Source organism: Ambystoma mexicanum, chromosome 5p, assembly GCF_040938575.1.
Source record: "Ambystoma mexicanum isolate Mex_15411 chromosome 5p, UKY_AmexF1_1, whole genome shotgun sequence".
NCBI classification, from domain to species: Eukaryota; Metazoa; Chordata; class Amphibia; order Caudata; family Ambystomatidae; genus Ambystoma; species Ambystoma mexicanum.
The window spans coordinates 1,021,973,237-1,021,989,944 of record NC_090930.1 but is presented as its reverse complement, the minus strand read 5'-3'; the positions used below and the strand labels follow the sequence as shown (position 1 = coordinate 1,021,989,944).

Sequence of the window (16,708 nt, the reverse complement as noted above, 5' to 3'; positions counted from 1 at the left end):
GGAGTGTGGACAAGGTTTATTCATATATAAAGAAGCGTCTATCTGGCATAATCCAGGGTTGCAGCTAGAGAACAAAGTGGTGAATTGGTGTATTTGGCCTAAAAAGGGTATTCTGAACATTGAAGATGTTTGGCGGGATGAGAAAATGATGCCCTTCACAGGGCTGGTGGAGCAATTTGGACTGGGTAATGGGGAGTATGGGAGATATAGGGCTTTGGAGAAATTGATGTTTGAAACAGCGGATGTTAGATGCGCCAATGATTGGTAAGCCCTAAATACGTGAATTGTTTAATGCTCCGCCCGTATGGTGTCGGCTTTCACTAAGTTAATGCCAGTGGAGAGTTGTTTGCTGTAGTCCTGGGAGAAACTACGACTGGCTTGGGATATGGAATTGGGGATGGAAATATCGGTGAAGGAATGGGAGGGTTTATGGGGGGTTGCGGTTAAAGCCAAGATGGACCTGAAGCTTTGTTGTATTCATCAGCGGGTTTTAGGCCGTTTGTATTGGACTCCAGTGAGGATGAGTGAGATGGGTCTGTGGATACCGAGTTGTCTTGGGGCTATCAGCAAAGGGTTGCATTGCTTCATATGCTCTGGAAATGGAATAGAGCGAGGGATGTATAGGACAAAATTGATGCAATTTGGAGTATTTCCTTTCCGCGTACCTCTACAGCAATTTTACTATCGACTGATGGTAGATGCGAAAGTGCATGCGAATCCTCTTGCTGGATTGATAAAGCCTTATTGGTGGCAACTAAACACATTCTAAAGGTGTGGAAAACAAGAAAGAAGCCACTGATGGAGGATTGACTTTTTAATATGCAAATTATGTCGGGCTTTGAAAAAATTCTGTTTGGGAGGCTAAATCGGGGGAGAGAGTATTTAGAATTATGGGGGCCCTTTAATGATATGTATGGGCGAGTGTAAATTGGGGTATTGAAATGTGAATATACATGTGTCAGTGACTCTGGGTTAGGTGTCGGGGTTGTTGGGTTTGTGAGGGGTCTTGTGGTGTTGCTTTTTTAATGTCTTAATTTAACTAATGGGTGTTTGGGCTAGTGAAGGCTTTTAAGAGCTCAATGGTGTTTTTGTATTTAAAAGATGTGATGTGTGTGGCCCGAATTTGGGGATTTATTCTCTTGGAGTTATAATAGCACACATTGTATAATTAATGCAATGTTTTGTTGTTTATCTATTAAACTACAATAAAGTGAGGAAAGAAAACAAAAAACATCATGTACAGCTCCTCCAACAGGACGTCAGCAGACGTGACCCTTTCGGCTAGCTGTCTGAAGTGCTCCTGAAAGAGACAGATTCTACCAAGGACCTAGAAAAGAGGGTCAAGGAGCTTGAAAAACCAAACGCCACACTGGAAATGCGTGTGGAAGACGCTGGGGGCAGGTTGGGTATAAACAACGTGTGGGTGCTTGGTATACCAGAGGGAACTGAGGGGCCAGACCCCACTTCTTACATAGAAAACCTGTGTCTCCAGGAGATTGGGCCAAGCAAGCTCTCACAAGGGTTTGCTATCCAAAGAGCCTACCGATCCCTCCAAAAAAGACCCCCACCTGGATGGCATCCCTGACCAATGATTGCCAGGATCCTTAATTTCCGAGACAGAGAAGTCCTTTTACAATACTTTAGAGAAAGGGGCGAACCCACACTATGCACCAATAGTTCAAAGGGCCAGGAACGTGTTCATCCCCATAAAAGCAAGGCTAAGGCAACTGGGTCTCAAATACATGCTTCAAAGGCAAACTGCAATTCCTAAACAGCCCAGAAACTGCTGCTTTGTGGATGGACCACAGCGACCTGTCTAGCAAAAATGACTCTGATCCATGACGAAAGAGGTGCAAAGTAAGTTTATCATAATAACTTGGAGACCTGGGCTGCAGGCCTTGATGCACACGCAAAAACTACATATGGTAGAGCAGTCATCACCAAACCCATATGATGCTTAACTTCCCTCTGCTGGAACTAACTATTGCTGTCCAGGATTCTTTTTTTAAACTTTATTTTTGCATTTTGGTATTACATGCATACATAACGAGCCCGAACTGCGGGCTGCAAACTAGTGCCATTGACCCCATGCCCCCCGCCCCCAGTCACAATCTTTACGGTTAGTCGGTCCCACTGTGCAGCGATCCTCTGTAGAGTTTTAGACCACCGGAGTGCTGTTTTGTGATGGGTTGGCCGGTACTTGAGGGGAAGCTGCATTGGAGAGGAGAAATGAAATGTATGGACCCCAAATGTCCAGAGGCCTCGCATGCATGGGTAGTGTTTTTATGAATTCCAGTTCTGTTTCTTGGCAGTAGAGTCTCTTTCCTCCAGTTTGACAGTGTCTGAGGCGAACTCCGACCCTATGCCATGGCTATTCTTCTACGTGCTAGTACCAATAGTACGTTTGCTAGTTTTCTAACTGGAGGTGATAAGGGTTTTGTCATCCCAAGGAGTGCTACTATTGGAGTAAGTCCTATCTTCTCACCAATTATTGCTTCGGTTTCACTGATTACGTCGGACCAGAATTTGGCCACTGCCGGGCAGTTCCATGCGAGATGCAGGAAGTCGGCGTCGGACGTACCACATCTGTCACATGAGTTTGACTCTGGGCGATGCCTGTTTCTTTATTTGGGAGTGTAGTATGTTTGGTGTAAAAAAATTGAAATGAATTTGTTTGAAGCGCGAGTTAAGTGCAACTTTTTGTGTCTGTTGAAGTATATAGTCCCAGTCTTCGTCCGGGATGGGCGATTGTTCCCATCTTGCTTTTGTTTTGGGATTTGTTGGTAGTGTGTACGTTAGCAGGGATCTATAAATCGATGATACCAATTTGCCCTCCCCTTGTGCCTGGATTACTCCGTGCAGTAGTTGCCACGTAGATGGCTGTTGTTGGAACGAGGGGATGAGGTCCTGCAGGGTGTAACAAACTCTATATATGAATATATCCAGGGAAGTGGTGCTACCTTTCTGCTTTGCTTGTTGCAGTGTTAAGAAGGTTCCTTGCGTGAAAAGGTCACCTAGCGTGCTTATTTTGCATTTGTCTGCCCAGTTTAGGAACACCTGTTCGGCAGTGAGTGGGACCCCGGGGATGAATTTGACGGGGAGTAAAGGCGAGTATCTAAACTGTATCTTCTACTTTTGGGCCATTTTCTGCCATATCATGTATGTGGATTGCACTATGTTCAGTGTTGTGTGGGACTGCTTGTTTACTGATGATCACGGCTCTCAACAGGTTGGGCGAGGCCAGTTCCCGTTCGACCTGTACGTGTGGTCTTATGAACTGGGTCGCATACCAGTGGCTAAGAAACTGGGCTTGGGCTGCCCAGTAATATCTTTCCAGATCGGGTAATGCTAGGCTGCCTTTGGCTACGGGGATTATGAGGGAAGTGTATGCCACTCTTGCCGGTTTGCCCGCCCAGATTAGGTCGAGAATCAGGCTTCTCAGATTCCCCAAAAAGCGGCGTGACAGCAGGATAGGGATATTGGAGAATAGAGATAGTTTAGGGAGAATTACCATCTTCACCAAGGAGGCCCTTCCCCCAGAGAGTGAGTGGGAGTGTTTTCCACCTGTTCACCTTTTCCCTTAGCGTTCTGAGTGTGTTTTCGTAGTTATCTTTAAATATATTGTGGTGGTTCAGGGACATCAGGATCCCCAGGTATCGGATGTGGGCTTTTTCCCTATGGAAGTTGATTATCGTCAGAGAATGTTCTAGCCTTGGTGTTTAAGGGGAATACGATTGATTTGGCGCGATACATTTTTAACCCTGATACCGACCCGAACTTTATTATTTCTCGCATAATCGGGTTGAGATTTTCGCTTGGGTTTTGTATATACAGGACTATATCATCAGCATAGAGGGAGATTAACAATCTGTGATGTCCTTTTTTAAGCCCTCTTTGAATTTGGCTAAAGTCCATGGAGTTTTGGGGGCGGCTCCCGCTTTCGGTGGCCGGGAGGTCGGGCCTCCTTAAGATGGTCGCCCTACCCCGCCTATTGCTTAACTTGACTAACATTCCCTTCTACATCCCCCTCGCGTTCTTTAAAGACCTCAACAAACTCTGTAGGGGCTTCCTCTGGCAGGGAGGCAGGCACAGGGTGACTTTGGAGACTCTCCAGAGACCATATGAGAGGGGTGGGCTGAAGATCCCCAATTTCGAACTCTATTTCCTTGCCAGCCAGTTGAGACACATTGTGCGGTGGATGGCCGACGAAAGCACAACCGACACTCGCCTCCTCCAGCCGGCCCTCCCCCAGCTATTACTTAGGGATTTGCTGTGGACCAGGAAGAGTGCCCTCGAACATTGCCCTTACCTCGTTAAGCTGGGGATCCGACTCTGGAAAAGGGCCTGCAAACTGGTCGGGTCCGAGGACCCGTACTCCCCACAGATCCCCATTGCAGCACTCATGTCCAATCATTCCTGGGGGCAACTTGAGACCCGTACACAATAGGAGCCCTTCGGGGTGGCCACACTGGGGGACATAATCCAAGAACAGACAGTTTTGGCCTTCCCGGACATCTGCGATGCCACGGGCCTCCCGGCCGGGCAATTACCGCTGCACAGAGCGGTCATACAGGCCTTGACTAGCAGATGGCCTGTCGCTATCGACCAGACTGATGAAAATGAATGTATCGAAACGATACTGAACGCTGCTGAGGGCGGGGGGGCACGAAACCTCACGTATTTACGAGGCCCTACTATGGGGCTCCACCAAAGATGATCTCAAATGCCGGGACAAATGGGAAACCGAAATTGAAGACAAAGCCTGGGGCTATATAACCCACTACCACAAAAAATGTTCCGAAACGCCCGCTTACAGCTCATCCAACTGTATGTTATGAACAGAGCATACCTCACCCCGGAAGCTATATCAAGATTTACCGGTGCGGGCACCCTATCATGTCCCAAATGCAGTGAGCCCAAGGTTGGTATGACCCACATGTTCTGGGGATGCCCAATGATCAGAGAATTCTGGACACAAGTGAAGGAAAGAGCGGCTGGTGCAGACATTGACATTGAAGTGGACGAACCCTCGGCATGCATCCTGGGTAGGTATAGGCGCAGCAGGGAGAACAAACCCCTCAACAAGCTCAGAGACCTTATTTATATAACGGACAAAAGGCGTATAGCCATGGGGTGGAAGAGCCCCAGAGGCCCGCCTATGCCCCTATGGTGGGGAGATCTTACAAAGTGGATCACAGCTGAAACTGCAGCATGGGAGACGGCGATCCAAGTGCAAAGACTTGATTCTAGCGAAGAGCTACACCGTTGGGTGGCCTTAACAGTACTCCTGCTCCATCCAGAATCACAGGAGGGTGAGATAACCGGGAAAGGCGACCCAGGCCCGGGCATGGACTCATGATGAACATAGAACTGACCGTGGTCTTGGAGGGGGAGGGGAGGAATGGTTGGGGGGACTTGGGGACTTTTCCTTCTGATATGCTTGACCTATTACCACCGATGCCAGTTTTTGTTATCTTATGTTATGAAACTAATAAAATATATTTCAAAATCTCTCTGAATTTGGCGATCAGGGAGGCCAGCCGCTAGGGGCTCCATCACTAGTGCAAATATCACGGCGGATAGTGGGCATCCTTGTCTGGTGCCGCTTCTGAGTTTTATATACTCAGAGCGGGTAGTTCTTAGGGTGATTGTTGATAGGCGTTTATTATAGAGAAGCAAGACCAGTTTGATGTACTGATTCCCAAGTCCGAGCCAGTGCAGCACTGCAAACAGGAAGGGCCATTCGATGGAGTCAAATGCCTTTTCGGCATCCAACAGCACCGCTAATGCCTGTTGATCGGGATCTAGTGCTGCCAGTACCCTGAACATTCTGCATATCCCGAAGTTGTGTTGCGTCCGGGGACGAAACCTGCCTGGTCTGCGAGTACCAAAGCGGGCATTAATGGGAGTAGTCTGTTAGCAAGAATTTTGGCCAGGATTTTATTGTAAAGGTTGATTAGTGAAATTGGTCGATAGGATTTACATTTTTCGGGGGGTTTATCTTTTTTGTGCAGGAGGATTACGTTGGCTTCCCTTAGTGTTTGTGGGAGGATGCCCGATTCAATTGCTTCTTCAAAGACCTTTAGGAGGAGGGGGGCTATGATTGGGGCAAAAAATGTGTAGAACTCGCCGGTTAAGCCGTCGGGTCCGGGGGCCTTGCATGACGGTAGACTTTTTATTGCTTCTTGGATCTCATCGATTGTGATGGGGTCGTTCAGTGGCTCTCGGAGTTCCCTCTCTACCCAGTACAGTGTCGTTGAGGTAGTTATGGATCGCCTTGTTGTCTGGTGAGTGATTGGTACTGGAAGAATGCTCTGAACACCTCGACTGTCTTCTTCTATATGTAGTATGTTTCCTTGCGGTGACCGGATACTCTCCACCCTTGTTGGTTTCCTGTCTGCGGCAATGAGACGTGCAAGGAGAGCACCAGGTTTCTGACCTTCGTCGTACTGCCTGATTCTGTGGTTGTGGCCTAGGAATTTTATTTCACGTTCTGATAGGTTTCTGAAGTTGAGAAGTCCTTCTTTCAACATTGCCTGAATATGATTTACATTTGTGGTGGCTTGCACATCTTCCAGGCTTTTCAGGTGAGTTTAGCTGGCGCTTAATTCTCTTCGGATTAGTTTCAGTATTCTGTTTTCCTTAGCCAAGCAAACGCCCCTTTTGTAGCATTTGAGTGATTTCCATAGCACTCCTGCGGAGTTGACCGTGCCCTGGTTGATTTCAAGGAAGGCACTGATTTCCTCTCGTAGTTCTGTATCAAATACTTGGTCCGCAAGTGATCGGGGTTTAAAACGCCAATGTGGTGGCCTTGGTCTGATAGCTGGTAGGTTGCATTCGAGTGTTACAGTGGCGTGATCCGAGAATGTTTTGGGAAGTATTTGGCAACTGTCCCATTGCCATTTGCTGTGTGAGGAGACCAGCATGTAATCAATGCGTGAACTTGTATTATGAACGCTTGAGTGGTAGGTGTAGTCTCTGATTTCCCAGTTTTGGTATCCGTATATCTAGTAGGTTGAAAGCTTTGCAAATCTCTTGTACTTGTAAGCTGGTCTTGGATGGATTTGCTGTTTTTGGCTGAGACTTGTCTTTCTGTGGGTCGAGGTGTGTATTCATGTCACCTCCCCAGATTATGGTTGCATTATATACTTGTGCAAGACGAGAAAGCACCCAGTCGAAATTGTTTGCGCCATCTGTGTTGGGGGCATAAGAATTGCCGAATACCACTTCCTCTCCCTCCACCATCCCCCTGCACCAGGAGTGCCCTCCCCTCGCTGTCTCTCCATTTTGATCAGACGGAAACATATCGATGAGTGAATGAGGATAGCGACTCCCCTTGCGTAGGATGAGTAAGAAGAAAAATAACAGTGGCACCCCCAGTTGCGGGCCCAGAGGTGTTTGTTATGCAGTAGGAGATGGGTCTCTTGGATCATTGCCACCTCAATCTTGTGCCGTCTGAGAAGTTGCAGGATCTTTCGTGTCTTGGCTGGGATATATCCCCCTCTAATATTCCAGGATGCTACCTTGAATTGTCACGGTGGTGTTTTATGTGGCACCCAATTAAGAGCGTAGCGTTTGGCTTCTCAAAGGTGGTGCACCGGTGCGTGGGTTGGCTGGAACGTATGGCGTCTTCATTGACTATGTAGGAGCGCGGGGAGCGTCCGGGGCGAGGCCAGTGGGCGGGCAACATTGCACAGCGCGTGCATTGAACTACAACAACTTTATAACAACTTTCCTTGCACGGACAACCCCCAACTTGCCCATTTGGAACCCCCCCCCCCAACTAGAAAACTAGAACATGAAGCGTGCTGTGCATGGGGCGCAGGTGACCTTCCAAGACATAGGCCCCCACCTCCCAGTTACGAGAATTGACCTGATGGCTTGTTTCAGTATAGCTTTGCGAAGGTGCTTCGGGTACTCGTCACGGAGGGACTCTCACTGCCCTCACTCTGCCTGATACTCCGGCTCTTTGGTTTGTGGGTTTGCATCCTTGCCTGTCGAGGAACAGTGTGGCCTCCTCGGGGGAGTTGAAGTGTGTATTGCCTTCGTACTGAATGCGTAGTTTAGCTGGAAAGGGCATCGAATAGGTGATTAGGTTGTCGCGCAGTCTGTGTTTGACATGAGTGAATTACCTCCTTTGGACTTGCACTGAAGGAGAAAAGTCCGTATAAAACTGTATGTTGTCTCCGTCATAGTGGAGTTTACCCTTCTCTCTTGCCATTCTCAGAATCGTGTCCCTGTCCTTATAGCTTAAAAGCTTAGCGATGATTGGGCGGGGAGGTGTCCCTGGAATGAGTCTGGTAGCAGGGATCCTGTGGGCTCTTTCCACCACGAATAGTTGCGACAGTGCAGTGGTGCCGTACAACTCGGTGCATAGTTTCTCAATGTGCTCCTCCATTTTGTTTTGTAGCTGTTGTTCCCTGATTCCGACTATTCTTATAATAATCCGCCTGGAGCGACCTTCCAAATCCTCATTCTTGGCCAGGACTGTTTTCATTTGGCCCTCTAATGTAGAGACTCGTGTGGTGAGTGCTGATGCGCCGTCGTCCAGGTCGGAGGCCCCAACCTGTCGCTATGTTTATCGAGGCGGTGTTGCAGCAGGTCCACCTTGGACGACAGCGAGTCGATCTTGCTGTCTAATCTGCCCATCCCCGCTTTTAAGTCCATTAGGATTTCCCGAATGTCTGGTTGTGGCAGGTGTTCTTCCTCTGGGAGATTAGCAGGAGAATCTTGGTGGCTTTCCGACCTGGGAGCCTTGAGCGCCGGGCCCGCATCGAAGTTGAGTTTTCTCGGGGACTTGTCAGTTTTCCCCATCTTGACTTGGGTGTTGGCGTCGCTACTGCTTGGGTGTTTGTCCTGTGCTGCCAAAGGCAGGGTTGGGGTTCCCAGTTTGTGTTTAGGCCTTGCACTTAGGACAAGAGGAATTGGTTGCACCAGCTCTTGTGGATGTGTCTGATTCCGTGTTTGCTCTGTGGGGTGCCGGCACAGGTTTATGTACGACTGCTGGGGTCTCGCGAAACTGGGCCGGGTGGATTTCAAGTGGGGGACTAGTGGCGTTTAGTAGCTGTATATTTTCAAGGCGAGTTCTTATCCCCAGAGGGGTTCCGCTGACTCCTGGTGTTATACAGTCAAGATTTCGCTGTTGCGCGACGCACCAAGAAGAGCCTGGGCTAGGGTGCGCGGTGTGACTTTGTCCCAATGGTTTTGCTGCATTGGCGGGTGCCCTCCTTTTTCCTCCCCCGCTTTATTTTTGTCTTAGTTTCGGGTTTACTTTTTTTCCCCCCTGAATATTTTGGCGCACCCTCCGCCACTCACCTGTCGGCGTCCACTCCGAGACTGTCTTCCTGCTGGCGGTGGGTGAGGTCTTCGCAGCTGCTCCTAGACTTCTTATTCCAATGTGGCACCTACCTGCCGGGCCTCAAACCAATGTAGCTTTCAGAAGGTCACCGTCAGACTTCCTACTCAATTTCCTCGAGATTAATGTTAGGAGTGTAAACATTCGGGATACCATCTGGGAACCATGAAGGTAGTGACCAGAGGTGAGGTTATAGCTAGTATAGCTAGTGCTGGGGGCATCCGCCGGACACTACGGGAAGACCTGGAAGTCCACAGAAGAGGAAATTAAACTACTAGAGACACAACACCTGGGCCAGCAGTCCACAGAGGAGAAACGGACTGAGGCGCAATCCAGGTGTCGCAACGCCTGGCAGAAGCTGTCTAAATTTGATTAGGCTGCCCAGATAGGCTGAGCACACATAGATGGGGATAGGCCCGGGAGATTATTGGCATGGCTTTGCAAACTGGAACATCACAGACTACATTGCTTTATGATGAATGTGGGGCCCCATGGAGATCCCAACTGGCAATTAACAAGACCTTTACCTCCTTCTATACGCAATTGTACAGGCATGGTAATCCAGTTCTCCAAGAAGACCTGGACGAGGTGTTCTCCCAGATTCACCTCCCGAAAGCTCAAGCTCTAGGACAGTCAACGTGATTCCCTGGACCTACCTATTACTATTGAGGAACTGGGCGAAGCTATTGTTTCCTTGCCCACTGGTAAAACCCTTGGCACTGATAGGCTCCCCTAAGAATTTTACAAGGCTTATGCTGCCGCCCTGACCCCAACACTCCTGAAAGTGTTTGGAGTAGTCCTGCGTCGTACTCTTCTACAAACGGGCATGAGGGAGTCTCTGGTGATACCCATTCCCAAACCTGGGAAACCAGCAGACCGGTGTAACTCATACGACCTCTGGCACTGCTAAACTGCAATATAAAGATACTCGCAACAGTGTTAGCTAGACACCTTTGCAAAGTTATCACTATATTGGTGCACACGGATCAGACCGGGTTCGTAGACTCCAGCACATCATTGATCAACAAACCTGCAAAGAACAATATGTGGTGGTATCCCTGGTTGCCACTAAGGAATTTGATTTGGTTTATTGGGAATGGCTGCAGAATTTAAGGCTGGGCTGTGAATTCATCTGTTGGGTTAAGCTTGTATACACCTCGCCGGTGGCCAGGTAAACAGATATCCGGAATATGGAATATACAACGGGGAACTCGTCAAGGCTGCCCGCGTTCGCCTATGTTATGCATACTGGCCATGGAACCCATAGAAGCATTCCTATGCCAGGAATACTTGGAAGCGGGCATACTGGTAAATGGCTCTAAGCACTTAAAACCGCACTATGCAAACAATGCCTTGCTCTGTGAGCCACAACACAACTTCCCCATCATTCTGGACGTACTAGATAGGTTTGCTGAGCTGTCCGCAATCTCATTCAATAGACAGAAATCCTGCCTCTTCCCACTATCTGGTCTCTGCGAGATGGACTTGGCCACCCTACCTGATCTGGGACTCCCTTGGGAGACTAAACTGTTCAGATGCCTAGGTATTTGGATCGCGCGCACACTCCTAGAAACGCACAACTGCAACATGCTCTGTGTGCTGGGGGGGGGGGGTGCTCGAGAAATCTGTTCTTCTGGTCCAGACTGCTGCATGGGTAGAATTGCCATTATGTGTGTGCAAACAGGGCAGACCTGGGAGCTCTGGGAAGAGTGAGGGGGGAGGGGGGGACATGTACAAAAATGGCCAGTTCAGAGATCTAAATAATCTATCACAACAGTTGTGTCTGCCCAAGGGACAATTATTGCAATACATGAGTGAGGGGTATAGCAAGATACAAATGGGGGAGGTGGCCTGAAAAACCGGAGGAGACTGGACTTCTGGCCCTGATACACATGCTGGGGGATGGCTGGTGACCTGTGTCCAGACAACATAGGGAAAGAGTTGGCCTTGGAGGCCCCAAATTGAAACTGAAATGGGAGGCGGACTTGGGTTCTGTCATCGCTGACCCAGAGTGGGAACGGGAGCTTAGCTCCCCTAGACTGGTATCCCGGAATGCTCGATTCAAGCTTCTCCAAATGAACATACTTCCCCGTATGTACATGTCCCCTAGCAGGGTAGCTAAATTCAACAAAGAGCCTCAGTCCTGGTGCCCCCAGGAAGAAGCAGATCTCATACACATGTCCTGGAAATGCGTCAAAGTACAGGCCTAAATCGAACAGGCTTGTAGGGCGGCGGGGGTTGTCGGATACTCCTGCGAATCGCTGGAGTGCCTATTGGGAGTATACCCTAGACAAAGCAAGCATGTCACCAAATGTATGAGCCTGGCATGCTTACTGGCGAAGCGACAGATTGCTATGTTATGGAAATCACTAGGGTCCCCATTACAAACACTAGCTGCAAAAGTTTAAAATCTGGTGCGAAGTTGAGACCTGGCTTTGGGCAAAATCAGTATTGCCGCAGGATGACAACCCTGCTGTCACTTCGGAAGCCTGGAAATCATTGGTGGACGCCATTCCATGTTCTACCCATCGGACGATAAACCACAGTGAAAACCTAAAATAAAATGATACAAGTTATGTACAACAAAGATACACTAGACTACTGGCCCAGGAACCCCCTCCTGTAAATTGACTTAACACTTTTTTAACATGGCCTTTGTACTGGTGGACCACTCCACACTGGTAAATGAGTCTGACTTTGTATGGAACGTTGTTGTTTGTTTAGTTTAACTGTTTTATTGGCCTACCTGCAGTACAAAGCAGAGATGTGATCGTTTATTTGTATCTGCCAGATTGTATTTTCGAAAATGCCAATAAACAAAGGTCAAAATAAATTGATATTTCAAGGTACTTCAACAGTGAATTTCATTTGTATGCAATGTAACTCATTTGCTAGTTAATTAGCAATCTGTTTAAATATATTAGCCGATTCATGAATTGGTCTTCTCTGGATGGCTTGAACTTATATTGTCAGGCAGTATGTATTTCTATCCAGGTTACGAGTGCAACCTAATTCTGTGTAGCAGGTTTCTTTCAAGGGGATCTTTCCCCTGCCTAACCTACTGACTATGAACTAATTTACAAAGGAAGATTCAAACTGTATACGATTCAAATTAAATGTTTATGTGCCTTGAAAAAGCCCTAGTACGGGCAAAACAGTAGCACAATCCCCCAAAAAGGAGAAATGTTGGCACCATGTAAAAAATGTATTAAGAAATCTAATAAATCTCTAAAAAAAAACATGAAGCACAAGACTGAGTCTGATTTAAAGTTGTTTATTCAACAAAAGCCCAGGCTCACCTGAACTTGGCAAACCCAATTTTGAAACTTCTGGGGAATGGTGAGCTGAAAACCTTATTTTCATGGAAGGTGTAAAGTACACAGTTGTCTAATATATATGATCCATTATGCTTGAAACATTTCAGCGGTATCCCAATGCTCCTTAATATGCATTTCCAAGCGCACCGTTATTGTAATATAGTTGTTTATATGGCGCCATATGGTCTGTGGAGGTCGAAGGAGGCTTTTTATAGTTGGTAAGCTAACTCTGCTCTTCCATTTGAACCCTGACAATGTAGAAACAGGGGAAGATCTGAAAAGCCTTTTTTATCGTTTTGCCGCAGATTACTTGAGTAAATCAAACGTATTATCGAGATCACTTTCACCGGGGCGGGTGGGGGTGCAAACATTCAAGGTACAAGCCAGCAGTTAAAGTTAATCACCACCTCCATTCTGCGCATACAGAGAGCGCACACTTTCTCTCTAGCCTAGTGCAAATTCTGTACCTTGATTTACACATCTAGAAATTCATCACAACTATTGCAGAATAAAGACCATGTGTTGCATCAAGTATAGCATACTAAAATGGCTGCCCCTTATCGGTGCTAAACAATAAAAACTTTATAGATATAAATGTTCAATTAGATGCCCCACGGTAACCATGAAGAGATGGCTTTCAACATAAAGGTTTTTGTGTGCTGTTTGTTCCCGCTTCAGCACAGGTAAATGTTGCAAGCTCTACTGTTTCCTTAATGTTTCCACACAATGTAAATGTTATTGCATTTTTTTTGTTGCAAAGGAACGTGTGTTCACTGATGCACCTTGCCATTGTGGCAAACTTCAAGTAGCGGATGTTTCTTCAGGTATTCGAGTCGCCACACCATCATTCATAAAAATAAATTTCATGCAACAAGTGTTGCGCAATAATGCACTTGATAGAAAGACATTTTGTAAGATGCCAACTTGGCTGCTGGGAATTATGGAGATTGATCCTACACTGCAGAGGTATCCAGAAGGAAGATGAGGGCCTACACTGAGGGCTGATTCAACCCTCTGCAGCACTGTGATTTCAACCATTTTTTCCAGTTCGCACTCCTGGTGATTACGGACCATGTATCTACAACTCTTCTCCTCCTTATCTTCCTTTTCTTAACATCTTTTCCTTCTCCTTCGAAAAGAGTGTTGCTAGGTTCTTCTTTTTTAATTGTTTTTTGAAACTGGTATTTTATTCTCTAGGTGGTATGCAGCAATTCCGTATTTAGATTGACGTTTTGAGTTTGTCATCTTAGAATACAGTGTAGTGGTATACATACTTATGTCTGTGAAAAGAGGTGACAGTGATGGGGAATGTATCATGGACCTTTTTTTAAAAATTTTTTTAATCTAGTTGGATTTGGGCCCAATATGCATAAGTATACGTTTAAATGTGGCTTATATTGGGAATTGTGGAGTTTTGGTAAAACGAGTACTCGTCCAGCATTTGCCATAGTTGGTGGTCCGTGAGGAATGTTAGTTGATTGATGGACATTGCATCCCACTTGCAGATGTGTGTTTTTGGATTGTGTTGTTTAATAAGTCCAATTACGAACTGATTTGACTACTATAGGCTTATGCTAAATTTGTGAATTAAAAATGGAGATGGGGGAAGCAAAGGTACCTTAACATGTCATTTGTGCGCTAATGGGTGTGTGTATCCGAATATTTTGGATATCTCACTATATTCCCACAATGGTCCTCTTTGAACAGTTAGAGTGTTTGGGGGGACATCTCTGATTTCATATATAAAATTCCAACAAATGTTAGCTGAGAGAAATCCACTGTATGCATTTGGAGCCCAGTCGGGTGGTGAATGTAAATCTGTTGTGCAGTTGTGGGTATAATTGCTACACTGAAGGGGCTCTCTATATGAGGTTCCATTTGTCTTTTTGATAATGTTATAGTTTTGGCTACATTTGTGTAGTTTTTCTTTTTATTTCAGTTGAATTTTAGCACTGACCCTACCCTAGGGTCTCTAAGCACCTTAGAAGTTGGGAAGTGAAACAGAAGTTGTGAACATTTTTTGGGATAGACAAGTGGTAGCAGAGGAGTTGGAGGGGCAGTGGTATGTGTGGTGAAGCAGGTTTCTTTTGAGGCTCTTGGGGTTCGAAATTAAGATTCAATGAGTGTGAGCTAAAACCAGCTCCTCTGTGTCCGTGCGATACCAGTAATCAGGAGCTACCCTTGGGGAATCGGGAGTGAGTACACACCGCACTGCAAATCTGACTTTTGTAGGAGAGGCACATTTTAAACATTTTGCACATTATGTGTTTACTAGATGTGTCCCAATGCTTCTTTATTAACATTCTCCAATATGTATGTTTTTAGGGCATCAGTTGGCTTGGGAGTGAAAGGTAGCTGTTGGTCTCAGGCTAGCAGCCGGAGTAAATAGCTCCCAGCAATTTCAAACCCTGCTCTTTTAAAAAGTGGTGATGGAGGCTGCAGTGCAGATGTGAAGAGGTAGGGTGTTCCACAGTCTGGGTGCCCACTGAGTAAATTATTGCTTTTGTGTGCATGTTGGTGTGCAGTGTGGACTGTGTAGGAGATGATGGCTTACTTGTGTGGCGGATGGATTTAAGTTTGCTGTGAGGGTAATAAGATGAGGTTTTGTGGTGGATGGCAGGCAGAATCCTGTGGATGCCATTCCCTGCTGTACCGGGAGCTAGTGGAGCTGGGGGCTAAAGCTGAGGTGATGTGTGAATGTTTGGGTAAAGGGAGAATGAGCCTGGCTGCAGCGTTTTGTATGGCGTGCAGGCGAGCAAGGGGGCTGTTGGTCCAGTGAAAAGAGCATTGGTGGAAGTCCAGCTTGGAGAGAACCAGTGCTTGGACTGCAGTGCAGAAGTAGTCTGGAGGAAGGATGTGTGTGATGTCTTGCGTATGAAATATAGTTGTCGATTTGCATATTTTGGTGACCGCAGCTATGTGGTGTGTGAAGGAAAGTTGCGGCTGATGGTCAAAACACAGGGATTTTACAGGTGCGTAGAGGGGTATGTGTGGCTTGTCAATGGGGAGTTCTTTACTCTATAAGGGGAGCTTTCTTTGATCTATGAGGGGAACTCTGGTTTGTGTCTAGGGAGGGCAGATTAGTTATTCTGTTTTGGAAGGGTTGAGTTTGAGGAGGGTGGCCATCCAGGTGGTGAGACAGCTTTTGGGGGATTGGATTTGTGAGGGGGATGTGATTTGAAAATATATTTGCATATTTGCCTGTGTATGTATTGGTGGAAACAGATGTGTTTTAGGGTCTGTCCAAGGGATTCAACATATAGTTTGAAGAAGAGTGAGGTGGATAGTAGTCTAGTGGCACAGCATACATGACCAGCGTGTGGTCGGATTGAAAGGGAAGCATAGAGAAAGTGTGTCCTGTCGGTATGCAAGGAGGTGAACCAGTCAAGTGCAGTAAAGTATAGCTGCTCTATTAACCACCTCAATGTAACTCTGCGGGATCATTGTCGGATTTAACCAGGAACAAATCAACAGCAGAGCTCATTTGACATTATCCATGCCAAATACATCTAATCCAGTCCTGATCATTTTTTCCTTTTGCTTTCTAGTCCTGCAGCCCTATAATTAATTTGATTTTTTACATTTATAAAGCGTACCAAACGAAATGAACCGTATTATCGGCGCAGATGACACAACTAAAGGTAGGTAAAAAAATAGAGAAAGATAACAGATGAAATGGGACCATCTACCTAAAAAGGAAAGTCTTCAGTACCTGGCGAAATTGAAGAAGTGAGCTCATAGTTCTTAATGATAGCGGCAGAGAATTCCACAACCTGGGACCACAGATGGAGAATCTTTTGTCACCTCTGGTTATAAAAACCGAGTGAGGGATAGTAGGGAGATGTCCGTCACAATATGCAGTTGTCTCATAGGTTGATATGGCTGTATTAGCTCTTGTAAATGCAGCGGAGCAATACCATTAACACATTTATAGACCATACAAGCTGTCTTGAATTTGATACGATCATCGACTGATAGCCAATGCAGCTTCCGGCGAAAAGGTGAAACATGATCAGTTTTCCTCAACCTAAATATT

The 16,708-nt window shown here is 46.5% G+C and overlaps 1 protein-coding gene across 9 annotated transcripts in view; it reads left to right on the top strand.

Annotated features, from left to right (window-relative positions):
- Nucleotides 1-16,708, top strand: part of PRP4K (pre-mRNA processing factor kinase PRP4K) — a 1,306,928-nt gene that overhangs the window by 5,426 nt on the left and 1,284,794 nt on the right. The gene's annotated exons all lie outside the window — the stretch shown is intronic.